We start from the raw sequence: 22,541 nt of genomic DNA on the forward strand, positions 1-22,541 counted from the left end.
GATCTTATCCCATACTATGCTGTTAGCGATGCTTCCAGTTATAATTTGTTCTCTCTTCAGGGCCTTTGCACCCTGCGTAAAATGTTCTCTCGCCATCTTTCTCATCATCCACATCTCAGCTCTAGGGTCAGCTCCTCGGAGAGGCTTTCCCTGGTCATCCCAACTCAGGAGCCCCCTACTGTGATCAGTATCTCATCGCATCACCCTGGTTTTTTCTCTCTCTCTCTTTTTTTTTTTTTTTTTTTGGCGGGGCTGGGGGGTTGACCTGGGCTATGGCTGGGTCAAGTGCCTGCTTTATTCAACGGGAAATGCCCAAGTTGGACTCACCCCCACCTTTCACAATGTAAAGTGAGCAGGGAGCAAGGCAGGAAGCTAGAAAAATAACACATGGATCCAGACGATCCAGAAAGACCCTGCTAAGTCAGCTCAAGGCCAAGACTCGTTGGCATGAGAGAACAAAAGGTGACAGAAAAGCCTTGGGCAGCCTGAGCCACGATGGGCCTAGCAGAAGTAGTTGGGACATTCGTGGGCAACCAAACGCCAGGTTTGATTAAAAGTGTCCGTGACAGCCGGCTCCATGGGCCCTTTCTCTGTCACTGCCAAGTTCTGCTCCAGCTTCTTCAGGCTGGACATGCCCAGGATGACTGCGTCTCCATGGGCACCCTGCAGCTGTAAGTGGTGGTACATCCACCAGAGGGTGGCCGAGGTCATACTGGGGGCACTGGCACCATACACAGCCTGGATGGCCTTCTCCACCAGGGCAATGGCCTTGAAGTGGTGCTCCTTCCAGAAGCGATTCCTGTAGGTCTCAGCCCAGCTATTCCCAAAGAAGTGGCCCCTGGGCTGTTTCTTGCCTTTGTCCTCATACTTGTACTTGCCGGTCAGCAGGCCCCCAGCCAGAGGGTGTAGGCATAGAACCTCAGTCCAAAGTGCCCGAGGCAGGGGAAGAGCTCCATTTCTACCTGCCAGGTGGTGGCATTGTACATGCCCTGGTACACAGTGGGCAGGATCCAGCCTTTGTTTTTATTTATTTATTTATTTTTGAGACGGAGTCTCACTCTGTGAGTCTGGAGTGCAGTGGCACCATCTCGGCTCACTGCAAGCTCCGCCTTCCGGGTTCACGCCATTCTCCTGCCTCAGTCTCCCGAGTAGCTGGGACTATAGGTGCCCACCACTACACCTGGCTATTTTTTTTTTTTTATTTTTAATAGAGACAGGGTTTCACCATGTTAGCCAGGATGGTCTGGATCTCCTGACCTCGTGATCCACCCACCTCGGCCTCCCAAAGTGCTGGGATTATAGGCGTGAGCCACCGTGCCTGGCCCAGCCTTTGGTCTTGCAGAGCGTACAGATCTCCGCCACTTCTCAGCCGGCATAGTTGGAGAGGCCAAGTTCCATGAACTTGCCTTCCTGGTGCAACTGGTGGCAGGCACACAGCATCTCTTCCATTGGGGTGCTGTGGTCAGGTGCATGTAGGTAGAAGAGGTCCACTTGGGGACACTGCAGCCTCTTCAATGACGTCTCCAGCTGGGACTGGACAGTGCCAGGCTTTAGTGATTTTCCCTCCCAAGGGCTGGCCTTGGTGGCAAATTTCACTCAGCAGTCGCCGCTGCCCAGCCCCAGGCCGCCCAGGATGGTTTTGGACTGGCCATCGCTGTACGTGAAGGCCATGTCCAGCTTGGTGTGTCTGCACTTCAGGAAAGTGTGCATGGCCGTGGCACTGGCGGATGCGTCCATGTGGCCCCCCATCTCCATGGTGCCTAGCACCATGGCATGCCGGGCCAGGATGCCCAAGGCGGCCCGCATTGGCGGTGGACGGGACATGGCTAGCATGCGGGCCTCAGGTGGCAGGGAGTGTGGCGCCTGCCCCTCACCCTGTTTTATTTTCTCCCTACCACTTAACATTATCTCAAATTGTCTGTCCATTTATTGGTTTGCTTATTATTATATATCTTCACCACAACTAGAATGTAAACTTCATGAGAATGGCAATCTTATTTGCCTCTGTCCTGCTGAATGTCTAGCAACTAGTTCAGTACTTAGCAGGTGCTCAGTGGATTATTTGTTGAATAAATGAGTCAGGATATGGACCGGCGTTGTTGAAACCATGGGAAATATGTGATCATATGATCACTTCAAGGAAAGCCTGAAGAGTTAAATGTGGATTATAAAGGAAAGAGCAGAGGAAAGAATGCCTACAAAGCAATTTGGAGGAACAACCAGGGTGGTAGGAGGAGAAACAGGAAAGTGTGATGTTACAGAAGGCAATCCTACTTCTCTCCCCAAAAGCAACCAATGCTAACAGATGGGTGGGTATTCTTCCAAATCATGTTCTATATATTTACATACATTCACAAATGTTTATATTACATGCACATGTAGTTTTGGTTTTTATATAAATGAGCTCATAGTACATGTATTATTCTATCACTTGCTTTTTTTTTTTTTTTTGAGACGGAGTCTCGCTCTGTCACCCAGGCTGGAGTGCTGTGGCTGGATCTCAGCTCACTGCAAGCTCCATCTCCCGGGTTCACGCCATTCTCCTGCCTCAGCCTCCCGGGTAGCTGGGACTACAGGCGCCGCCACGTCATCCAGCTAGTTTTTTGTAGTTTTTAGTAGAGACGGGGTTTCACCGTGTTAGCCAGGATGGTCTCGATCTCCTGACCTCGTGATCCGCCCGTCTCGGCCTCCCAAAGTGCTGGGATTACAGGCTTGAGCCACCGCGCTCGGCCGCTTTTTTTTAAAAAAAAAACAACAACAGCTTTTTTGAGCTATAATTCGTACACACACAATTCACACATTTAAAGTGTGCAGTTCCATTGTTTTTAGTGTATTCATGGATGTGTGCAACCACTGCCATAGTCAATTTTTAGAACATTTTCATCACCTCAGAAACAAACCCTGTATCCTTTAGCTATAGCCTCTTTATCCCCCAACCTTTAGCAACCACTAATCCACTTTCAGTCTCTATAGATTTCCCTATTCTGGACTTTGATATTAATGGAAGAATATGTAATATTTTGTGACTGGCTTATTTTACTTAGCACAGTGTTTTCAAGGTTCATCCATGTTGTAGCATGAATCAGAACTTCATTCTTTTTATTGCTGAATAAAATTGCTCTTGCAGGCCAGGCATGTTGGTGCACGCCTGTAATTTCAGCACTTTGGGAGGCTGAGGCAGGTGGATCACTTGAGCTCAGGAGTTCAAACCAGCCTGGGCAACATGGCAAAACCCTGTCTCTCTACAAAATACAAAAAATTAGCTGGATGTAGCAGTGTGTTCCTGTAGTCACAGCTACCCAGGAGGCTGAGTTGGGAGGATTGCTTGAGCCTGGGAGGCCAAGGCTGCAGTGAGTCATGATTGTGCTACGGCACTCCTGCCTGGGCAACAGAGTGAGACCCTGTCTCAAAAAAAAAAAAAAAAAAAAAAAAAAAAAAAAAAAAAAACCCAAAACTTGCAACTTGCTCTCGGCATATCCATTGTGTGGATATACTACATTTTGTTTATCTATTTGTCATTTGGACATTTGGGTAGTTTCTACTTTTTTTTTTTTTTGAGATGGAGTCTCACTCTGTCACCAGGTTGGAGTGCAGTGGTGTTATCTCGGCTCACTGCAAACTCCGACTCCCTGGTTCAAGTGATTCTCCTGCCTCAGCCTCCTGAGTAGCTGGGATTAGAGACCCACTTATGGTGAGAGATGCGCCACCACACCCAGCTAATTTTTGTATGTTTTTTTTTTTTTTTTTTAGTAGAGACAGGGTTTCACCATTTTGGCCAGGATGGTCTCAATCTCCTGACCTCATGATCCAACTGCCTCGGCCTCCCAAAGTTTTGGGATTACCAACGTGAGCCACCGCAATGAGCCAGTTTCTACATTTTGGCTATTATAAATAACATGCCTATGAGTATTCATGTTTCAGTTTTTGTGTGGACATATATTTTCATGTCTTTTGGGTATGTATCTAGGAGTGGGATTGCTGGGTCATATGGTAACTCTGTATTTAACATTTTGAGGAACTACTGGATTGTTTTTCAAAGTGGCTGATCAATTTTATGTTCCTACCCGCAGTATATGAGACTTCCAGTTTCTTCACATCTTTGCCAACACTTGTTAGTATCTGTCCTTTTGATTATAGCCATACTAGGGACTGTGATATCACTTGCTTTTTTATTTAATGTGTATGGAATTTTTTCGGTATCAGTATATATAGATATCCTACTTTTGTGTGTGTGTATGTGTGTGTGTGTGTGACAGAGTCTCACTCTGTAGCCCAGGCTGAAATGCAGTGGCATGATCTCAGCTCACTGCAACCTCTGCCTCCCAGGTTCAAGTGATTCTCCTGCCTCAGCCTCTTGAGTAGCTGGGATTACAGTCTCCTGCCACCATGCCTGGCTAATGTTTGTATTTTTAGTAGAGATGGGGTTTTGCCATGTTGGCCAGGCTGGTCTCAAACTACTGACCTCAGGTGATCCGTCCACCTGGGCCTCCCAAAGTGCTAGGATTACAGGCGTGAGCCACCATGCCCAGCTGATATCTTACATATTTAACTGCTGTATAACATTCCACAGAAACCATGCTTTTCAAGATATTCCTGCCTATATCGTTGTGTTATTTCTTCCACCAGGGCTCAGCAGCCTGGAAATAGAAACAATGGTAGTGGATCGATTCAATTGATCCAGATTTGGAAGTTGCATGGCAGGTAAGAAGGATTTGGATGGTAATGGTGAGAGAGGATTTGAAATAATTTATCAACAATGTGGTGTAGATCAATCCTGGTGCATAAGTGACTAACAAGGAGCTGGAGTGGATGGCATAGCATAGTGACTAGAACCCTAAAAGAAGGGGTTTTACATGAAAGTGGAAAGATAGCTTTTTGTTTTGTTTTACGTTTACCCATTCCCTCTGTTGAGTTTTTTTTTTTTTTTTTTTTTTTTTTAATACTGAGTTATTCACTACTTTGCCTTCTGTGTTTTTGAGACAGAGTCTCATTCTGTTGCCCGGGCTGGAGTACAGTGGCAGTCTCGGCTCAATGCAGCTTCTACCTCCCGGGTTCCAGTGATTCTTGTTCCTCAACCTTCCGAGTAGCTGGGATTACAGATGCCCACCACCATGCCCAGCTAATTTTTGTGTTTTTATTAGAGATGGGATTTCACCATGTTGGCCAGGCTGATCTCGAACTCCTGACCTCAAGTAACCTGCCCACCTCAGCCTCCCAAAGTGCTGGGATTACAGGCTTGAGCCACTGCGCCTGGCCTGCTTTTCCATCTTAAAAAGATGATTCAGAACATAATATAACCTTGTCTTGTGACTCAGCGTGGCCATTATGATCATCTGCTTTTGCCCTGGACCTCTGAGGCATGTAGGAATATGTCTTTCCTTACATAATTATGGAGAAGAACATGTCTTCTCCCTAAGTGTGTTCTGGATTTTTGTGCTTTTGAAGAAGTTCTGAGATCAACGTATTCTTGGTTCTTCTAATGTGTAGCTGTTTGACTAAGGACTGACTCCGTACATCTCCTATGAAGTAAAATTCATGGGTTTTATGACAGCAATTTTACATGCTGCTTAGATGCTTTTTTCTCATCTAGGTTTTTAGTTATATAATGGCAGAGATTATAAGAAATCTGATCTCCAGAGAAGTGTTGATACTTCTTTAATTTGGCATAGACTATTTTTGGCAAGCTAGTTTTCTAGCATTGAACAATTTAATGAATAGGTTCATAGTCACCCTATCCACATTCTTTTTAATGGTAGAAAACAGTCTCTCAAATACAGTAGCCATTAGCTACATGTGGATTTTAAAATTTAAATATAAATTAATTAAGAGTAGGCTGGGCATGGTGGCTCATCCCTGTAATCCCAGCACTTTAGAAGGCCGAGGCGGGTGGATCATTTGAGGTCAGGTGTTCAAGACCAGCCTGGCCAACATGGTGAAACCCCGTTTCCACTAAAAATACAAAAATTAGCTAGACATGGTGGTACACACCTATAATCCCAGCTACTCAGGAGGCTGAGGCAGGAGAATTCCTTGAACCCGGGAGGTGGAGGTTTGCAGTGAGTCGAAATCCACTGCTGCACTCCAACCCGGGTGACAGAGCGAGACTCCATCTCAAAAAAAAAAAAAAAAAAAAAAGAAAGAAAAAAAAAAGAAAAAGAAAAAGTTCCCTTATTGTACTAGCCACATTTCAAGTGCTTAGTAGTCACATGTGGCTAGTGGCTACCATACTGGAGAGTGCAGATGTAGAACATTTTCATCATCAAATAAAGTTCTATAGAGCAGCAATGGTTTAGACATTGAGCCAGTCTCTTCTCAGGCTTCTTGTTTCCAAACTAGAGTCTCATGGTTTAAGTGCATCCTTGTACAAGCAGTCATGCTCATACTATTCTCCAACACTCTCTGACTTCCAACGCCTGAGCATTGTCATTTGCCCTCTATTAGTGTTAATTTCCTATGGCTGCTATAACAAATCACCACAAGTTTAGTGGCTTAAAACAATATAAATTTATTATCATATATGACATAGTTTTGATGTTTGTCCCCTTCAAATCCCATGTTGAAATGTGACCCCTAATGTTGGAGGTGGAGCCCATTGGGCGGTATTTAGGTTATGGGGGTGGATCCCTCTTGAATAGCTTGGTATTGTCCCCATGGTAATGAGTGAGTTCTCACTCTATTGGTTTACAGGAGATCTGGTTGTTTACAAGTACATAGCATGCCTCCCCTCTCTCTCTCGCTCCCTCTCTCACCATGTGACATGCCTGTTCACCCTTTGCCATCTGCCATGAATAGAAGCTTCCTGAGGTTCTCACCAGAAACAGATGCTGGCATCATGCTGCTTGCTGCTTATACAGCCTGCAGAACTGTGAGGCAAATAAACCTCTTTTATTTATGAATTACCCAGTCTCAGGTGTTCTTTTATAGCCACACAAAACCAACTAAGGCAATACAGTTTTGGAGATTGAAGTTCAAAATCAACCATTTTCCAGCTTCTAGATGCTGCCTACATTCCTTAGTTCATAGCTCCTTCCTCCGTCTTGAAAGCCTGCAGTGTAGCATCTTCAAGTCTCTCTGTGACTCTCTGACCTCTGCTTCCATAGTCACATGACCTTCTTTGACTCTGACCTTCCTGTCTCTTTTATGAAGAGTCTGTAATAAAGATTAGGTCCCCTTAGCTAATGCAGAGCAATCACCTCATTTCAAGATTATTAATAACACCTGCAAAGTCCCTTTTAGCATTTTTTACCATTATGTTATACTGGTATGTTGTGAGGACCGCTATTCAGCCTGCCACAGACAGTTTTCTACAGTGGCATTTTGTTTTCCCGTGATGGACAGTGATCCAGTGGTCCTTATTTTCCAGGACTAGTGATACACAGAGTATGATGATATCCCAAGGTTTTATATAAAGGGAGAATAATGTTTTAAAATCTTATTTTATGTGAGAAAACATTTTAAATGGTCCATTTTCAAGGTTTGATAAATCTAAGTGCTGGCAGCCAGCCTGCAAATGTAACAAACCACACAGCTCATGCACCTAGAAAGTCACAATAAGCAAACAGAATGTAGAGGAGGAGTCAGCCTATAAAGGGGAAGAAAAAGTTTCCAAAGTTATTGGAAAATAAAAACTTAAGCAGGGAAGGGGACTGGGTTATAACCTTATAAGGGATAATGAAACTTAGGTGACGTCCAGGAAGATTGTAACCCCATAGTACTTGACCAGTGAGCAACAGGGGGAGGGAGGGATTTGTGTGCTAGGAGATAAATTACCTGCTGTAACTGCCCCAGGTGTGCCTGCCTACCAGACACCCAATCTTGCAAGATCACCATTAAAAATCTTGCTTCCACTGTTCTTTGTGTCTCTGAGTCCATTCTTTGGGTTTGGACAGATGAATGTGTTTCTCACAAACTTGGGGGCCCATCTGGGATCTCTGTGCCTGTGTGGAGTTGGACTCCGGCTGAGAGGGGACACGTGTCCCACCTGATTTAAGTGGCCTGCTCTGTCTGGGAATCCCGGCTCCCTGCAGAGGCCATAGAGACTGTTATTCAGGAGGCAGTGGAGGTGACACAGGAAGAAAAGCAGGCACCATGGCAACCAGGCAACCTCATGTACGAGCCAAGGTAGGAAAATTGGACTGTCAGTATTGCCTTGGTGGTTGGGCATTTTTGGAGGTTGAGTGTGTGTGACTGAGATGTGTCCTAGGTATGAAGCAAGTGTGGAGACCCAATTTATGATTCTGTTCTCTGGCAAGGGAAACAGTCAGAGAAGGATGAAATGATTCTCGGTGTGTGCAAGAAACCTCCAGTGGGGGGCTTGAGTACACGGGGAAAAGCTCAGACACAGAGACTGATGAAAATGGGAAACAGAAATTCTAGGCCTAGGGGACAATGGAAAGAGGGAGCCAAAGACACTCCCTCTGACACTCCCCCAGATAGTCCTTTGGGGAGAATGCTGCAGGTTTGGAGGGACAACCCGTGAACCAGGCTCAAGGAAAAGCAAAAGATGATAAAGTATTGCTGTTTTATCTGTCCCAAAGACCCCATTCATAAGCCTTCAGTCTTTTGGTTTAAGTTTGGCTCAGATGAGGATTGGGTGTGCCAAGCTTTAATTCTCTATGTGAATGATAAAACCCCATCCTAGGCCAGGTACAGTGGCTCATGCCAGTAATGCCAGCACTTTGGGAGGCTGAGGCAGGTGGATCATGACATCAGGAGATTGAGACCATCCTGGCTAACATGGTGAAACCCCGTCTCTACTAAAAATACAAAAAATTAGCCAGATGTGGTGGTGGGCACCTGTAGTCCCAGCTACTCAGGGGGCTGAGGCAGGAGAATTATGTGAACCTGGGAGTCGGAGCTTGCAGTGAGCTGAGATCATGCCACTGCACTCCAACCTGGGTGACAGAGCAAGACTCCACTAAAAAAAAAAAAAAAAAAAAAAAAAAAAAATCCTCACAAGAAGAGATACATTATGCTCTCTGCTGGATCAAAGAATTAACCCCCATGTTCCCCATCAAAGAAGAAGAAAAAGAGTCCAGTAAAAAGCCCTTGCCCAGTGAAAAGCCCTGGGACCCCCTATCATGCTTGCCCTTCCATACAGCTCACAAAATAAGGGACAGGAGGATCAAGGGGGCAGCAGGAGAGTTAAAGGAAGAAAAACCTGGAGACCATGGGGGAGCCGAACCAATTGCTCCTTTAAGTCCTTATCCAAATTTAAGGAAAAGAACAGTGTGAGAGGGATATTGAGAATTTCCCTATCCTTTCCACACAGCAGGCATCTAGCATGCTCCCTCTTAGGGAAGTTCCCATGGGACAGGGAGAGACTGGCTTCGTAAATGCTCCTCTTACAAGTACTGAAGTTAGGGATTTCAAGAAGGAGATGAAACCACTCCTAGAAGATCCCCTCGGTTTAACAGACCAGCTGGACAAATTCCTAGGACACAGCTTTTACACCTGGGCTGAAATGATGTCTATCATGAATATCCCGTTCACAGGAGAAGAAAGGGGAATGATTAGGAGAGCAGCCATGGCCATCTGGGAGAGGCAACACCCTCCCGGGCAAGGAGTCTTGCCAATCGAACAAAAATTTCCAAATGTTGATCCTAAATGGGATAATAATGATCCCAGGAACTGGGCCCAAATGCAGGACCTCAGGGAACTAATAATTAAAGGGATCAAAGAGTCCACTCCTAGGACACAAAATGTCTCAAAGGCATTCAAGATTCAACAAGAAAAAGAGGAAACTCCCTCTGCATTCCTGCAGAGGCTCCTGAGAAAATACTCTAGATTAGATCTGGAGGACTCCATAGGGCAAGGCCTTTTTTATATTTATTATTATTATTATTATTTATTTTTTATTATTATACCTTAAGTTCTAGGGTACATGTGCATAACATGCAGGTTTGTTACATATGTATACTTGTGCTGTGTTGGTGTGCTGTACCCATCAACTTGTCAGCACCCAGCAACCAGTCATTTACATCAGGTATAACTCCCAATGCAATCCCTCCCCCCTCCCCCCTCCCCATAATAAGCCCCGGTGTGTGATGTTCCCCTTCCCGAGTCCAAGTGATCTCATTGTTCAGTTCCCACCTATGAGTGAGAACATGCGGTGTTTGGTTTTCTGTTCTTATGATACTGTGCTGAGAATGATGGTTTCCAGCTGCATCCATGTCCCTACAAAGGACACAAACTCATCCTTTTTTATGGCTGCATAGTATTCCATGGTGTATATGTGCCACATTTTCTTAATCCAGTCTGTCATTGATGGACATTTGGGTTGATTCCAAGTCTTTGCTATTGTGAATAGTGCCACAATGAACATACGTGTGCATGTGTCTTTATAGCAGCAAGATTTATAATCCTCTGGGTATATACCCAGTAATGGGATGGCTGGGTCATATGGTATTTCTAGTTCTAGATCCTTGAGGAATCGCCATACTCTTTTCCATAATGGTTGAACTAGTTTACAATCCCACCAACAGTGTAAAAGTGTTCCTATTTCTCCACATCCTCTCCAGCACCTGTTGTCTCCTGACTTTTTAATGATTGCCATTCTAACTGGTGTGAGATGGTATCTCATTGTGGTTTTGATTTGCATTTCTCTGATGGCCAGTGATGACGAGCATTTTTTCATGTGTCTGTTGGCTGTATGCATGTCTTCTTTTGAGAAATGTCTGTTCATATCCTTTGCCCACTTTTTGTTGGGGTTGTTTGTTTTTTTCTTGTAAATTTGTTTGAGTTCTTCATAGGTTCTGGATATTAGCCCTTTGTCAGATGAGTAGATTGCAAAAATGTTCTCCCATTCTGTAGGTTGCCTGTTCACTCTGATGGTAGTTTCTTTTGCTGTGCAGAAGCTCTTTAGTTTAATTAGATCCCATTTTTCAATTTTGGCTTTTGTTGCCGTTGCTTTTGCTGTTTTAGACATGAAGTCCTTGCCCATGCCTATGTCCTGAATGGTATTACCTAGATTTTCTTCTAGGGTTTTTATGGTATTAGGTCTAACATTTAAATCTCTAATCCATCTTGAATTAATTTTTTTATAATGAGTAAGGAAAGGATCAAGTTTCAGCTTTCTACCTATGGCTAGCCAATTTTCCCAGCACCATTTATTAAATAGGGAATCCTTTCCCCATTTCTTGTTTCTCTCAGGTTTGTCAAAGATCAGATGGCTGTAGATGTGTGGTATTATTTCTGAGGACTCTGTCCTGTTCCATTGGTCTATATCTCTGTTTTGGTACCAGTACCATGCTGTTTTGGTTACTGTAGCCTTGTAGTATAGTTTGAAGTCAGGTAGCATGATGCCTCCAGCTTTGTTCTTTTGGCTTAGGATTGTCTTGGCAATGCGGGCTCTTTTTTGGTTCCATATGAACTTTAAAGCAGTTTTTTCAATTCTGTGAAGAAACTCATTGGTAGCTTGATGGGGATGGCATTGAATCTATAAATTACCTTGGGCAGTATGGCCATTTTCATGATATTGATTCTTCCTATCCATGAGCACGGTATGTTCTTCCATTTGTCTGTGTCCTCTTTTATTTCACTGAGTAGTGGTTTGTAATTCTCCTTGAAGAGGTCCTTTACATACCCTTGGATTCCTAGGTATTTTATTCTCTTTGAAGCAATTGTGAATGGAAGTTCATTCATGATTTGGCTCTCTGTTTGTCTATTACTGGTGTATAAGAATGCTTGTGATTTTTGCACATTAATTTTGTATCCTGATACTTTGCTGAAGTTTCTTATCAGCTTAAGGAGATTTGGGGCTGAGATGATGGGGTTTTCTAAATATACAATCATGTCATCTGCAAACAGGGACAATTTGACTTCTTCTTTTCCTAACTGAATACCCTTGATTTCTTTCTCTTGCCTGATTGCCCTAGCCAGAACTTCCAACACTATGTTGAATAGGAGTGGTGAGAGAGGGCATCCCTGTCTTGTGCCAGTTTTCAAAGGGAATTTTTCCAGTTTTTGCCCATTCAGTATGATATTGGCTGTGGGTTTGCCATAAATAGCTCTTATTATTTTGAGATACGTTCCATCAATACAGAATTTATTTAGCGTTTTTAGCATGAACGGCTGTTGAATTTTGTCAAAAGCCTTTTCTGCATCTATTGAGATAATCATATGGTTTTTGTCTTTGGTTCTGTTTATATGCTGGATTACGTTTATTGATTTGCATATGTTGAACCAGCCTTGCATCCCAGGGATGAAGCCCACTTGCTCATGGTGGATAAGCTTTTTGATGTGCTGCTGGATTCAATTTGCCAGTATTTTATTGAGGATTTTCACATTGATGTTCATCAGGGATATTGGTCTAAAATTCCCTTTTTTTGTTGTGTCTCTGCCAGGCTTCGGTATCAGGATGATGTTGGCCTCATAAAATGAGTTAGGGAGGATACCCTCTTTTTCTATTGATTGGAATAGTTTCAGAAGGAATGGTACCAGCTCCTCCTTGTACCTCTGGTAGAATTCAGCTGTGAATCCATCTGGTCCTGGACTTTTTTTGGTTGGTAGGCTATTAATTATTGCCTCAATTTCAGAGCCTGTTATTGGTCTATTCAGGGATTCAGCTTCTTCCTGGTTTAGTCTTGGGAGAGTGTAAGTGTCCAGGAAATTATCCATTTCTTCTAGATTTTCTAGTTTATTTGCATAGAGGTGTTTATAGTATTCTCTGATGGTGGTTTGTATTTCTGTGGGGTCAGTGGTGATATCCCCTTTATCATTTTTTATTGCATCTATTTGAGTCTTCTCTCTTTTCTTCATTAGTCTTGCTAGGGGTCTATCAATTTTTTTGATCTTTTCGAAAAACCAGCTCCTGGATTCATTGATTTTTTGGAGGATTTTTTGTGTCTCTATCTCCTTCAGTTCTGCTCTGATCTTAGTTATTTCTTGCCTTCTGCTAGCTTTTGAATGTGTTTGCTCTTGCTTCTCTAGTTCTTTTAATTGTGATGTTAGAGTGTCAATTTTAGATCTTTCCAGCTTTCTCTTGTGGGCATTTAGTGCTATAAATTTTCCTCTACACACTGCTTTAAATGTGTCCCAGAGATTCTGGTATGTTGTATCTTTGTTCTCATTGGTTTCAAAGAACATCTTTATTTCTGCCTTCATTTCATTATGTACCCAGTAGTCATTCAGGAGCAGGTTGCTCAGTTTCCATGTAGTTGAGTGGTTTTGATTGAGTTTCTTAGTCCTGAGTTCTAGTTTGATTGCACTGTGGTCTGAGAGACAGTTTGTTATAATTTCTGTTCTTGTACATTTGCTGAGGAGTGCTTTACTTCCAATCATGTGGTCAATTTTGAAATAAGTGCGATGTGGTGCTGAGAAGAATGTATATTCTGTTGATTTGGGGTGGAGAGTTCTGTAGATGTCTATTAGGTCTGCTTGGTGGAGATGAGTTCAATTCCTGGATATCCTTGTTAACTTTCTGTCTCATTGATCTGTCTAATGTTGACAGTGGGGTGTTGAAGTTTCCCATTATTATTGTATGGGAGTCTAAGTCTCTTTGTAAGTCTCTAAGGACTTGCTTTATGAATCTGGGTGCTCCTGTATTGGGTGCATATATATTTAGGATAGTTAGCTCTTCCTGTTGAATTGATCCCTTTACCATTATGTAATGGCCTTCTTTGTCTCTTTTGATCTTTAATGGTTTAAAGTCTGTTTTATCAGAGACTAGGATTGCAACCCCTGCTTTTTTTTGTTCTCCATTTGCTTGGTAGATCTTCCTCCATCCCTTTATTTTCAGCCTATGTGTGTCTCTGCATGTGAGATGGGTCTCCTGAATACAGCAAACTGATGGGTCTTGACTCTTTATCCAGTTTGCCAGTCTGTGTCTTTTAATTGGACCACTTAGTCCATTTACATTTAAGGTTAATATTGTTATGTGTGAACTTGATCTTGTCATTATGATATTAACTGGTTATGTTGCTCGTTAGTTGATGCAGTTTCTTCCTAGCCTTGATGGTGTTTACATGTTGGCATGTTTTTGCAATGGCTGGTACCGGTTGTTCCTTTCCATGTTTAGTGCTTCCTTCAGGGTCTTTTGTAGGGCAGGCCTGGTGGTGACAAAATAAGCATTTGCTTATCTGTAAAGGATTTTATTTCTCCTTCACTTATGAAGTGAAGTTTGGCTATGAAACTTAGTTTGGCTGGATATGAAATTCTGGGTTGAAAATTCTTTTCTTTAAGAATGTTGAATATTGACCCCCACTCTCTTCAGGCTTGTAGAGTTTCTGCTGAGAGATCTACTGTTAGTCTGATGGGCTTCCATTTGTTGGTAACCCGACCTTTCTCTCTGGCTGCCCTTAAGATTTTTTCCTTCATTTCAACTTTGGTGAGTCTGGCAATTATGTGTCTTGGAGTTGCTCTTCTCGAGGAGTATCTTTGTGGCGTTCTCTGTATTTCCTGAATTTGAATGTTGGCCTGCCTTACTAGGTTGGGGATGTTCTCCTGGATGATATCCTGAAGAGTGTTTTCCAACTTGGTTCCTTTTTCCCCCTCACTTTCAGGCACCCCAATCAGACGTAGATTTGGTCTTTTCACATAATCCCATACTTCTTGCAGGCTTTGTTCATTTCTTTTTCCTCCTTTTTCTTTATACTTCTCTTCTCGCTTCATTTCATTCATTTGGTCCTCAATCGCTGATACTCTTTCTTCCAGTTGATCGAGTCGGTTACTGAAGCTTGTGCATTTGTCACGTATTTCTCGTGTCATGGTTTTTATCTCTGTCAGTTCGTTTATGGCCTTCTCTGCATTGATTATTCTAGTTATCCATTCTTTCATTCTTTTTTCAAGATTTTTAGTTTCTTTGCACTGGGTACATAATTCCTCCTTTAGCTCTGTGAGGTTTGATGGACTGAAGCCTTCTTCTCCCAACTCGTCAAAGTCATTCTCCATCCAGCTTTGATCCGTTGCTGGCAATGAGCTGCATTCCTTTGGAGGGGGAGATGCGCTCTTATTTTTTGAATTTCCAGCTTTTCTGCCCTGCTTTTTCCCCATCTTTGTCATTTTATCTGCCTTTGGTCTTTGATAATGGTGACGTACTGATGGGGTTTTGGTGTGGGTGTCCTTCCTGTTTGTTAGTTTTCCTTCTAACAGTCAGGACCCTCAGCTGTAGGTCTGTTGGAGATTGCTTGAGGTCCACTCCAGACACTGTTTGCCTGGGTATCAGCAGCAGAGGCTGCAGAAGATAGAATATTGCTGAACAGCAAGTGTACCTATCTGATTCTTGCTTTGGAAGCTTCGCCTCAGGGGTGTACCCTGCCGTGTGAGGTGTGGGGTGTCGGTCTGCCCCTAGTGGGGGATGTCTCCCAGTTAGGCTACTCAGGGGTCAGGGACCCACTTGAGCAGGCAGTCTGTCCATTCTCAGATCTCACCCTCCATGTTGGGAGATTCACTGTTGTCTTCAAAGCTGTCAGACAGGGTTGTTTGCATCTGCAGAGGTTTCTGCTGCTTTTTGTTGTTGTTGTTGTTTAGCTGTGCCCTGTCCCCAGAGGTGGAGTCTACAGAGATAGGCAAGCCTCCTTGAGCTGCTGTGGGCTCCACCCAGTTCGAGCTTCCCAGTGGCTTTGCTTACCTACTTAAGCCTCAGCAATGGCAGGCGCCCCTCCCCCAGCCTCGCTGCTGCCTTGCTTTTAGATAGCAGACTGCTGTGCTAGCGATAAGGGAGGCTCTGCGGGCATGGGACCCTCCTGGCCAGGTGTGGGATATAATCTCCTGGTGTGCCGTTTGCTAAGACCCTTGGTAAAGCGCAGTATTGGCGTAGGAGTTACCTGATTTTCCAGGTGTTGTGTGTCTCAGTTCCCCTGGCTAGGAAAAGGGATTCTCTTCCCCCTTGCGCTTCCCAGGTGAGGCGATGCCTCGCCCTGCTTCAGCTCTTGCTGGTCGGGCTGCAGCAGCTGACCAGCACCGATTGTCCGGCACTCCCTAGTGAGATGAACCTGGTACCTCAGTTGAAAATGCAGAAATCACCCATCTTCTGTGTCATTTGTGCTGGGAGCTGGAGACTGGAGCTGTTCGTATTCGGCCATCTTGCTCCCGATTGGGCAAGGCCTTTTGAAGGTTAACTTTGTAACTAAGAGCTGGCCAGACATTACAAAAAAATTACAAAAGGGTGATGAATGGGATGAGAAACCAATTGAGGAATTACTGAGGGAAGCTCAGAAGGTCTTTGTAAGGAGAGAGGAAGGGAAGCTGAAACAAAAAGCGAGAATCATGGTTTCTACTGTGGAAGAGGTAGTCAGAAAAAGGTTAGCTCAAGATCCCTCTTGAAGGAGACATATTGGAATAATAGATTTCGACACAGAGAAAGAAGGGAAAAGCTCCTAAGACTATGAGTGGATGTTACAAATGTGGAAAACCAGGGTCTTTTAAGAGAGAATGTCCTGAATGGAAAAAAGAAGAAAAGATGATCCCCTTCATGACTGTTGATGAAGACAAGAGGGGCCAGGGGTTCCCTTCTGAGTAGGACCCTTCATTTATCAGGAACCCTTGATAAATGTGAAGGTGGGACCTGAGGGAGAAGAAGTGACATTTTTTGTTGATACTGGGGTGGCTTCCTCCTCCCTAATTCACCAACCAAGGGGTATAGAACTCTCTAAGGAAAAATTGACAGTATCAGGGGCAAAATGGGAGAGATTGCACATTCAGATAGTCAAGGAAATGTTAATTAGATTGGGACCTGAACAAATTGAGGGGTCACTCTTATGTGTTCCTGAAGCAGGAACTAACCTCCTTGGTCGAGACCTGATTGTGAGATTGGGTTTAGGATTAGGAATAGAGGAAGGACAAATAAAAGTACTGATGGGCCTCCTAACAAAGGAAGAGAAAAAAATTAATCCCCTTGTGTGGATTAGGGAAGGTAACAGGGGATGGTTAAAAATCACACCCTTACAGATTAAACTAAAACAACCAGGAGAAGTAGTTTTCAGAAAACAGGCCATGCGCAGTGGCTCACGCCTGTAATCCCAGCATTTTGGGAGGCTGAGGTGGGCAGACCATGATGTCAAGAGATCAAGACCATCCTGACCAACATGGTGAAACCCCATCTCTACTAAAAATACAAAAATTATCTCAGCATGGTGGCACGCACCTGTAGTCTCAGCTGCTCAGGAGGCTGAGGCAGGAGAATCACTTGAACCCAGGAGGTTGCAGTGAGCCGAGATCATGCCACTGCACTCCAGCCTGGCGACAGAGTGAGACTCCGTTTAAAAAAAAGAAAGAAAGAAAACAATATCCCATTTCTATTGAAGGGAGAAAAGATCTCCAACTGGTAATAGACAGATTGATTAAAGATGGACTATTAGAATCCTGCATGTCACCATACAATACTCCAATTTTCCCAGTCAAAAAGCCTGATGGGTTCCATAGATTGGTGCAAGATCTAGGGGCTATGAATCAAATTGTCCAGACCCACCATCCTGTGGCGCCTACCGCTACACCCTCCTTAATAAGATACCATGAACATAAGTGGTTGAGTGTGGTGAGTCTAAAAGATGCATTCTGGGCATGTCCCCTAGATTTTAGGAGTAGGGACCTCTTTGCCTTTGAATGGGAAAATCCTATAACTGGGAGAAAACAACAGTACCTCTAGACTGTGCTGCCACAAGGTTTCATGGAAGCCCCAAACGCATTTGGTCAAATCATAGAAAAAGTCCTGGAGGAATTCCAACCTTCCAGGGGAACCCAGTCATTAAAATATGTAGATAATCTTTTAATTTCTGGGGAGAGGAGGGCTGAGGTATCAGAAACCACCATAAAGCTTGCTTAATTTCCTAGGAGAAAGGGGATTGCAAGTCTCTAAGAACAAATTGCAGTTTGTAGAAAAAGAAGTTAAATATTTAGAACACCTGATTAGTGAAGAGACGCGGATAATAAACCCAGAGAGAATATCTGGAATAATGGTCCTGCCTTTGCCTAAGACAGAGAGAACTCCGAAAATTTTTAGGTTCAACTGACTAGTGTAGGTTATGAATTGACTCATATGTTCAAAAGACAAAAATTCTGTATCTCAAGTTACTAAAAGAGGAACCTGATCGCATGCAATGGTCCCCAGAGGAAATTCAGGCAGTGAAAGAGCTAAAGCAGGCCCTCATTACAGCCCCGGTCCTGGCCCTCCCATCTTTAAAGAAACCATTCCATCTGTTTGTAACAGTAGACCAGGGTGTGGCCTTGGGGTGCTCACTCAAACCTGGGGAGGGAAGAGGCAACCTGTTGCTTTTGTTTCCAAGCTTCTCGAGCCTGTCTCTTGGGGGTGGCCTGAATGTGTGCAAGCAGTAGCTGCCACAGCCCTGGTGGTAGAGTCAAAAGCTAACCTTTGGTGGGGCCCTAATAGTAAGCACCCCACATCAAGGCAAGAATATATTAAATCAAAAAGCCGGGAGGTGGTTAAAGGATTCTTGGATTCTAAAATATGAAGCCATATCACTAGAAAAAGAGAATTTGTTCGTAACAACAGATACTTGCCTGAATCCAGCCAGTTTCCGATGGAAAGGAGAGGAGAACAAAGAGACATCAGACCATAACTGCTTAGATATCATAGAATACCAAGTCAATGTTAGACCAGACCTTAAGGAAGCTCCACTACATGGTGGGATAAGGCTGTTTGTGGATGGGTCGTCCAAAGTGACAAATGGCAAGAGACATAATGGTTATGCTGTTATTGATGGAAATAAATACTTTAGTTAACCAAATAATGACTCTAAAAGGGTAGAAATAATTGAGGTAAAGGATTTAAGGCAAACTTTAGAAATTGAGACAGGGTACAGGGATGTGAATGCCTGGGTCAAATGGGTCAAATTTTCGGTGCAAGCCCTCAACAAAACTAATTGCTGGCTGGGTGCGGTGGCTCATGCCTGTAATCCCAACACTTTGGGAGGCCAACACAGGCAGGTCACAAGGTCAGGAGATCGAGACCATCCTGGCTAACACGGTGAAACCCCATCCCTACTAAAAATGCAAAAACTTAGCCAGGCGTGGTGGCATGTGCCTGTAATCCTAGCTACTCGGGAGGCTGAGGCTGAGGCAGGAGACTCGCTTGAACCCGGGAGGCAGAGGTTACAGTGAGCTGAGATCACACCACTGCACTCCAGCCTGGGTGACAGAGCGAGAGTCCGTCACACAAAAAAAGAAGTAATTGCTATGTGTGCGCTGCGGGATGACCTCAGGCACAGGTGGTTCCATTTCCCCGAGGATGGGATACCGATCCTGAAGGCATGCATTGCATGGTGGCTGTATACCAGGACGAAGATGCATGGGGAAATGAGACTTGTAAGAGCCTGTCATTGCTCTTTCCTGCATTGTAGAGGTCAGATCCCAGAGCAATCCCCTCATGCTCTACAGGGAATATGAACCTAGGCACTCCTCTTGTCTCTCTAGGCAGGGGGCAGAGTTCAATAAGCCCGTGGGAGAACTCTCGTACTTGTACCCACATCCTAATCATCACTGGTGAGTCAGGCAATGGCAGTTACTCAGCTTTCCATATACTCTGGGCTGATGTCTGGTGGTATTGTGGGAAAAGGGACCTCCATAACCTGTTAGTTACTGTCCAATTGGACCAGGACTTGTGCTTTAGTCCAATTGGCCATTCCTTTCACCCTGGCATTTCATAAGATACCCGAAAATACACATGGCCACCAAAACCAGAGAGATTTGACAAATTCTTTTAATCCCAATGTATATATTGACTCGATAGGAGTCCCTAAGGGGGTGCCTAATGAATTTAAGGCCCAAAACCAAATAGCTGCTGAGTTTGAGTCAGCACTCTTTTGGTGATCAACTATTAATAAGAATGTGGATTGGATTAACTACATCTGTTATAATCAACAGAGATTCATCAATTCTACTCAGGACACCCTCAAAGAGGTGGCTAGCGAGTTAGATGCCACCAGCCCAATGGCCTGGGAAACAGACTTGTGCTAGACATGATACTAGCAGAAAAAGGGGCGTATGTGTTACGCTGGATGGGAAATGTTGTACTTTCATTCCCAACAGTATTGCCCCAGATGGGACCATCACCAAAGTTTTACAAGAACTGACAACTCTAGCCAACAAACTGGCGGAAAATGCTGGAATTGATGACCCATTTACAGGCTAGATAGAAGGTTGGTTTGGAAAATGGAAAGACATTGTAGCTTCAGTCCTTACATCTCTCATAATTGTGGCAGAAGTCTTAACTGCAGTAGGATGCTGTATTATCCCTTGTGTGAAGGGAGTAGCACAGAGATTAATTGAAACAGCTATTAGTAAACAAATACCAATGACTTACCAGCAAAATAACCTGCTACTATTAGAAACCAAATTAAACTCACTCTCCTATAAGGAAGAAAGTAGACAACTTCTAGAGTGATTCAAAGACCAAAAGGGTTTAGATAAAAATGAGACCAAAGGAAGTAAATAAAAAAGAGGAGGGAATTTGTGAGAAAACATTTTACATGGTCAATTTTCAAGGTATGATAAATCTAAGTACTGGCAACCAGCCTGTGGACATGACAAACCACATGGCTCATGTACCTAGAAAGTCATGATAAGGAAACAGAATGTAGAGCAGGGGGGTCAGCCCATAAAAGGGAAGAAAGTTTTGTTATTGGGAAATCGAAATGTAAGTGGGGTAGGGGACTGGGGTATCATCTTATAAAAGATAATGAAACTTAGGTGATGTCTGGGACTATTGTAACCCCATAGTACTCGACCAATGAGAAACTGGGGGAGGGACTTGCATGCTAGAGATAAATTACCTGCTGTAGCTGCCCCAGATTTACCTGCCTACCAGACATCTGATTTTGTAAGACTGCCTTTAAAAGTCTTGCTTCCACTGTTCTTCATGCCTCTGAGTCCATTCTTTGCGTTTGGATGGGTGAATGTGTTTCTCATATTTTCTGCCTTTGGCCTATATGGAAATACCAAAATATGATTGTTCTGACTCTCAAAATATGATGATTCTGTGAGTATAGTGGTATAGGAGTATCTTATCAGCAAGACAAATCCACAGCTAACTCAATATCCTATCAGAGTGTTTGGTTACTGTAATACAGTCATTTCAGGGTTAATCTCTGCCAGCTTTTCTTCTCAAACACAGACACGCACACACACACACACACACACACACACACACACACACACACACACACACACACTGATATGGATGCAGCCACCAACAAAAAACTGGGGGCTTGATATATATTAACCAAAGCAAAGTCTTCTGAGCTTCTTTTTGCCCCCAAAAAAGGATGGTAAATGAAAGTCTGAATCATTCCTAGGAGAAGAAGCAGAAGACACCAGTGCAGAATTGGTTTTCCACTTCCAGTCTGGACAAGATGGCATAGACTCATTTCTCCCTGCTTCTCCCAGGTAAGCCCAACCATAAATCCTAGAAATAATTCAAGAGGTAGCCACAGGAGAATTCTAAAAGGTGTAAAGGGGAAGGCAGAATGATTAGGAATCCCAGAACTGGAGGAACACCATAGTAGCAGGGTACCTTATGACTCTCAAGCCAACCAAAGAATGTGACCCAGGCCCAGCATTTCTCAAACCCCAGCCTAGCAACAGAAAATGGTTCCTGTGAGTTCCTTACTCCTCTGCATTGAATGGGAGTCCTACCGACATCAACAGGTAAGCCTAGCAACTCCAGCAAGTGGGATTTAGCAAGGCGCCCCACTGACAATAAGTAGCCAGCAGAAGTGCTGTCCTTTCCCACCAAGGTCAGAGACTCCCTTACCCCACTGAAAGATACTCTCCAAGCAAGCACACCATCAAGGGGAAACGTGACCATGACAAGTAGCCTGGCCCAGGCAGCCTGTTTCTCTTCATGGTCTCGAGGCTTCTCTCTTCCTCTGAGAGATACCAGGAAGGCAAGCAGCAAAGTCAGGGGAGTCCCAGCAGAACCAGCAGAGACAAGAAAGATTCTTTGTTTCCATAGACTAGAAAAATCACTTCCCCCACCTAGAGGCACCAGGCAACCCTATCTGAGGAACACTGCTTCCTCAGGCAGCACCAGCAGGGAAGAGTGGACCCATCAGCACCACATGAATCAAGCAGACCAAAATAGCACTACAGAGGCTCTGAAACTAAATTGTCATTGGAATCACAGCCTTCAAAAGTAGGCCAGGACCTGCATGCTAAACCTAAACAAACTGACTGCCTGCTAAAATCAAATATTTAAGTAGGAATTAGAGTCTTCTAACATAATAGTCAACATATCCAGAATATGATAAAAATCACCCTAAAACAATCAACCGATGCCAACACCAAGATGAATTACGTGTTGAAATTATCTGACAAGGGTTTTAATGTAGCCGCCACAAAAATGCTTTAATAAGTAATTGCAAAGTCTCTTGAAATAAATGGAAAAAATATAAAATCTTAGCATAGCAATAGAAGTTATACAAAAGAATCAAATATACTCCAGGTCAGCCTGACATGGCACATTCAGTCTCTGATTAGGAACATGGAGTACGGCAAGGACAGGATAAGATGGGAAATACATGTGTGGTTCTGTGATGGAGCTGCAGCTGAATTATTTCATCACAAGGGGCTCTTATGTTGTCAAAGGA

At 43.8% G+C, this 22,541-nt stretch overlaps 1 pseudogene; it reads right to left on the bottom strand.

The window, feature by feature from the left end:
• Positions 1-501: 501 nt before the first annotated feature.
• The window catches only part of LOC104664112, a 61,016-nt pseudogene continuing 38,976 nt past the window's right edge, over positions 502-22,541 (bottom strand).

The sequence above is a fragment of the Rhinopithecus roxellana genome, chromosome 7 (genome assembly GCF_007565055.1).
Source record: "Rhinopithecus roxellana isolate Shanxi Qingling chromosome 7, ASM756505v1, whole genome shotgun sequence".
In the NCBI taxonomy this organism is placed as follows: Eukaryota; Metazoa; Chordata; class Mammalia; order Primates; family Cercopithecidae; genus Rhinopithecus; species Rhinopithecus roxellana.